At 36.9% G+C, this 6,339-nt stretch overlaps 1 long non-coding RNA gene across 1 annotated transcript; it reads left to right on the plus strand.

Annotated features, from left to right (window-relative positions):
• Window positions 1-632: 632 nt before the first annotated feature.
• Window positions 633-6,126, plus strand: LOC115140524 (uncharacterized). The gene is made up of 2 exons (XR_003865247.2): window positions 633-3,807; window positions 3,988-6,126. It is a non-coding gene; the product is annotated as an uncharacterized LOC115140524 (long non-coding RNA).
• Window positions 6,127-6,339: the final 213 nt, after the last annotated feature.

Raw genomic sequence — 6,339 nt, forward strand, 5'->3', positions numbered from 1 at the left:
GAAGTTGGATTCTTTAAAAAATGTTTAGCTCAATTTATCTTAAAATTATTATTCAAAGTAGGAAAATCAAAAAAATTGAGACCACCATATTCATATGAGTTCATAATGACAGATTTTCTAATATAATGTGTACGATTTTTCCAGGTGAAGTTGAAAAGCACCTGATCAACTGCTTTACCTATTTTGTTGTCAAGATATAGGGACTGGGCTGCATAAGTAAGTCTGGAGATACCTTCAGCTTTAGAAAGCAATACTCAACATTTCAAGGATAAATCCCTCTATAACCAATAGTTCAACTTCTTTTTGTTTTTTTCAATAGTAGTTATCAAATTTAATGAGCATCTTTCCTGTTGATCCTTAGATATGGTAATCCCAAGGTAGGTTACTTTTTCCTTGACTGGAATATTGCATATAGAGGGTATCACACAGTCTTTAACAGCAAACAATCCACACTTATTAAGGTTAAGGCAAAGACCAGATGCTTTGGAAAATACATTTATCAAATCAACTGCTCTAGCAATCTGGTCAATCTGGTCATCTTTCAAAAAGAGGGTTGTGTCATCTGCAAATTGACTTATGATAATATCTCTGTCAGCAATAGAGATCCCTTTTATATTGCTGGATTTAACAGAACTTGTAAGAAGTTGGGTTGCAAGCAGGAAGAGGTAAGGAGAAATTGGGAAACCTTGCCTAATTCCTCTTTTCAAATCAAATCTAGGAGAAGTGCCATGCTTTAATTTAATTGAACTGTTCCCATTCACATAAAGTACTAAAGTAGTTTTAGTACTACAAAATAATTCCCCAAAACCAAATTTCTCAAGGGAGAGAAATAGAAACTCATGTTCCACTGTATCGAAGGCTGTATAAAAGTCTAAGAAGACAATACAACTATATTCTAAGATTAAATCAGAATAGTCAATAAGGTCTAACACCAGTCAGATATTATTAGATATGTCTATTCCTCATGAAGCCAGATTGGGTCTCTTCTATAATTGAGTCAATACTGCCTTCATTCTTTTTTTGCAAATATAGAGGCTAATATTTTGTAGTCATTATTGAGCAGACAGATTGGACGCCAATTATTGAGTAGAAGCAAGTCTTTATTGGGCTTAGGGATTAATGTAATCAGACCTTGAGTCAAACTGGGAGGGAGATCATTATTTGTAATGCTTTCAGAAAAGACCTCCAACAGAAAAACTGTTGAGAAAAAGTTTTGTAAAACTCAGCAGATATACCATCAGTCCCAGGAGGCTTATTATTTTTAAGGTGTTCAATAGAATAAATGATCTCTTCAAATATAATAGGGTCATCACACTGTTCCCTTTCAACCTCCCCAACTGATTTCACATCCCCCAGAGAGTGGTATTTTTATAACCTGAAAAAATAAGATGAATTTTGTTCACCCTCCTCTAGCCACTTCTTCCTAGATCTGACAAAGGCTCCCTCTGCTTTCAGTTTATACATATCATCCAACTTGTTTTGTAGCTCATCAGAATATATTTGTCCTCCTCTGAGAGACTTTCAACAGGCTTTTGAACAAGAGAGGGGATATTTGTAATTATACTTTCTTCTTCAGCTCTCCTTGTCTTGGGAAGAAAACTCCCATATTTTCTTAAATATTTTCCAACCTCATATTTAAAAATCTCCCAGTTATTACTGTATGAGTTGTCACTTATAGCTTTGTTCCAAAAGTGTGTAATTAAATTGTTTATCTCCATCTTGACCAACTCATGTTTTAATATAGAGCTATTAAGCTTCCACTAGGATGCTCTGCCAATGCCATTATCAGAGATTAAAAGTTCAATGTCAATATAAATAGCTTTATGATCAGTAAGGGGAGTGGCAAGGATGTTAATAGAAATACCCTGTTTATCTAAACATTTAGACACCAGCCAAAAATCTATGTGTGATTGTCTGGAGCATGCCTTATTACTCCATGTGAAAGACTTGTCATTAGGAAACGTGGATACTCTCCAAATATCTATAATAGAAAACCTTTCCATAAACTGCCTCAAATTGTATTCATAGAAGTGGACTGTCCCAGAAGCCATCTGTCAACTATAAGTAAAGCATTCGGGAATAGGCTTTTCTATAGATTCAAGTAGGTGATCATTTTCAAGTTTGGAATTGTAACCATACATTTTGGTAATAATAATGACGATGTTGTTACAGTTGATAACAAGACAAAGAAAGTGACCCAAAGGGTCAAAATACTGTGCAAAATACTTCCATAGAAATTATTCTTTAGAGAGAACTCCAGCAGAGCGTTCAGAACCATGATAGAGCCATACATCATTACCCCAGATCTCCAGATGTTCATGTCGGTAGCAACTGAATGAGACTTGAAAAAAAAACATAAATCTGTTTTAAGCTGTTCGGCAAATAAAAACAATTATTTGCACTTTACATTATTTCTTAACCACCTAGCATTGAGTGAAACTATAGACAACGACAAAGTGGAATATAGAACAAAGTACTATGAGCTAAACAACAATCGCAAATCGAAAAAGAATGTAAAGAAACCAGAGTTGCATACAATATAGATATAAATGATTGAGTAAGAATAGTTTAGCATAACAAAGCTAACTGCCAGAACAAGAAACAACAAAGAGCTTGCTCTCTGCCTATACTGCAGGTAAAAATATCAGAAGTGAGAGAACAAATAAAATAGTAAATATCCATTACTCCGGTAGCCCTGTGGAGTTAGAACGAAGGTTAAATCACCCTAGAGCCGGGAGTGGGATCTGTTCACATCAGAGGTAGCTACCTAGGTAGCCTATGTTGACCACCAGGCACAGTCTATGACAGTTCTCAAGGAGGAAGGTTGATTTCGGATCCGTTGATGAAAGCACGCCCTCCGATGAAGTAAGCCGCTTTCCCTTCTTTTTCGTGCTTTTTCCACAGCCGGCCACATTTTCTCTCTCCTTTCTCTGTCATTTAATGTATGTACATGATGACTGCCACTAGGAGAGCTGTGACATCAATGGAGTGCATTAGTGATATCGTGAGGTCTTGGAGAATGACTACTACTGAAAATGAACATTTCTCCATCATAATTTTCCCCTATTCATTCAGGTATGTAATGTGCAAAAGTGCAATATGACTCTCAAAATATTGCGGCAACATGGTTAACTACATAGTCCATGAGTTTGGTGATGTTTGAAGGCAACTGAAGAGCGTTTTAAACAAAGTGAAAAACTGGTTGGTATTTTTCCCATTCTAAGTAATGGAGGTTGGCTAGGTTGCATGTAAGAGAAGGGATTACTTTTTTTCTACAATGTTTTAAATCCTATTTGTTTTATTTTCTATGAACAAAGGCTCAGTTTAGTTCGGGTAATATGTAAATATATGATGTCATGATAAAATGTGTTTAAGTGTTTGTACAATAATAGCGTTTAATAGTTTCCTAGCTTGATGCTAACCAAATTTAGCGTGGTCAAGCACTAGCTAGCTCTAGGCTAGTTGGTTTCAGTAAATGTGAGCTTACATGTTAGTGGTTAATAATGTAATGGTTGTAGCATTGTTTCACATAGGCCTCCAGTCATTTTTAGCTTTTTAGAAATTGACACTGATAGTACAGTGAGTTATATATAATGTGAATGTATAGATGTATGGTGACTAAAGGTTTGGATGAACGGACCAACCAGACCCTCAAGATTGACATGGGCAAGTCCCTTGATGGGTACCAGGAATGGTGGGTGGACAACCTGAAGGTAATTCTCTTTGCACATAACAGCAGCGTTCAGGCCTCTAGTGTACTCACCCTATCGCCTGCTGTACGGACGGGAGCCGCAGCTGTTTACTGAGGTAAATAATGCAATTGCATATAATATTTTATTAAACATTTCTGATTGACTTAGTGTTTGTCTATTGCTACTTTTGTATAACGTACTTAACGTACTCGCTCCTAGCTGGGGTCACCATCCGTTAAGGTGAATATGAAAATCTTAGATGATAACTATTTGCATTTGCTTCCTCGTTGTGGAGGCGGCATCGCCATGCTGTCAGCAGTACCAACACTGACCCAGGGGTTTCTCCAAATAGTACATCTCAAGGCTAACCACTGGGTCACGTTAAGTAACCTCCGCTTCCAGGTAGGTACTGTTAAGGTGTATCACTACTGCGGTCATGACACCACCCTGGAGATTCTCTCACAACTCACCTCTCTTATCTTTTTCAGGGACCATCCCTTACCTCCCTCATCAACCCCACTGACATAGAAAATAAAGGATACCTGTCAATTTCTATGTCTGCCATTAACATTATTGCATGTCTAACCAACATTTAAATTTAATAACTGTATTTTTTGCATACCTGATCAAACTATAACCTGTGTGTTTGCTTGTTTACATTTCTGGCTCATACCCTGTTCTCCAGGTCCTAGGGGTTTTGCCTAGCACCCAGAAATGGATCCACCCGATGTCCTCCATTACATCAGCTACTGTTATTGTCATGTTGTCATTATCTGCTAAGAATGTTTTCTTGCTCTATCATACTGGGTACATAATGTGAGATACATAGATTAGCTAAAAACACTAGCACTGCAAACACTCAGAACAAAGAGAGCAGCAGTGCCTGGACACTCTTCCTCTTCGAGTCCCCCTTCTGAGACTAACTGCCTGTTAAGAACAAGTGACAGACCAAACCTCCCACCCACACAGCATCCACCTCCTCTCTATTCCACACACCAGAATTCAGTATTTCAGTCTATGATTACCATGTGAGTGTATAAAAAAATCAGTGAAAGTAAATTGACACACATGTACCAAAAAAATATAAGCATTAATAGGGGTGGCAGGGTAGCTTAGTGGTTAGAGCATTGGACTAGTAACCGAAAGGTTGCAAGTTCAAATCCCCGAGCTGACAAGGTACAACCAATCTGTCGTTCTGCCCCTGAACAGGCAGTTAACCCACTGTTCCTAGGCCGTCATTGAAAGTAAGAATTTGTTCTTAACTGACTTGCCTAGTAAAATAAAGGTAAAAATATATATATATTTAAATATTGCAAGGTTGGTTTTCACAATGTGTTCATTATTGTAAATTGTAACGTATCACTTCATGGTATTTGTTAGTTCAACATTATTCATTGTTGTATCCTACGACCTACAATAGATATATATTCCACCATAAGGGCTATGAGTGTAGATAACGAAAGCGAACTTAAAATGAAAACATGCCAGCCAGACAACCCAGTGTATGAATCAAATGTATTTGCATATGAATGGAGTGGAAATTAGCTGACTTTGTGATCTGTAAGGTAAGTAACATTATGTGTGTGTGTGGATGGGGGGGGGAATTGACATCTTTTTTTATATTTATTACCCCGATGCCTGTTTATTCATAGAAAGCAAAAGATAGTAAATATAATTTATTGCAATGGTTAGACTATGCAAATTAACCTCTTAATAGGAAAACATGAAACACTTATTAATAGGACTACATTTAGAGTAATTGGTAACAAATATAACGTGGGAAAAAGTTAAAGGATCCTAGTCAGGCTATTGTTTGTCAAATCCAGATGAAATATATTTATTCATGTATCAAATCTGTAGGCGATTGTGGGCTAAATCAATGACAAATATAGCTGAAATGTTCATGCTTCATCATGATCTGTGATCCACACAGGCTGAGATGTTTTTGTTCCTTTTAGGCTAGAGTTATGTGTAAGAACACAACAGCAGTTAAATGAATGGCCTGACTCAATGTTATTCTCCTGATTAAAAAAGTGTTTATATGTTAAGCTGTTTGCTCTATGGATAAACCCATACCAGTTCTATCTTTGAATGACTGTTCAAAACAATTGTAGTTTTTTTCAAAATTACCAGTTGTCTTGAACGCACTGAAGTCGAAGTCAGAGATAACGGAGTTCTGAGTTAAATGCGCAGCTGGAGACCTAGGCTACCTCTTATTTCTGAGTAGGGCTACCTCCAAAAAAGAAGCCATTGTGTCCGTATTGATTTGTGAAATAGGCATATCTACACAATAATGGTGGCTGGCTGCAAATCAACTGGCCTAATATTTTTTGTATTGAGGTGATATGCCTACTTTAGCTAAATCGACAAATGAAATTGATTAGATTACTCTGGCAATTATATATATATTTTTAAATAAAATCATGTACATGTCGACGTTTGTAAGTTATTCATGGTAAGATCTTTAATTAATAAACTTAACAGACACTTAAACTAACAAAAAGGGCGGCAGGTAGCCTAGAGGTTAGAGCTTTGGACTTGTCACCGAAAGGTTGCAAGATCGAATCCCAGAGCTGACAAGATCTGTCTCCTGAGTTATGGCAGTTAACCCACTGTTCCTAGCTACAAATAATAATTTGTTCTTAAC

Source organism: Oncorhynchus nerka, linkage group LG13 (genome assembly GCF_034236695.1).
Source record: "Oncorhynchus nerka isolate Pitt River linkage group LG13, Oner_Uvic_2.0, whole genome shotgun sequence".
Taxonomy (NCBI): domain Eukaryota; kingdom Metazoa; phylum Chordata; class Actinopteri; order Salmoniformes; family Salmonidae; genus Oncorhynchus; species Oncorhynchus nerka.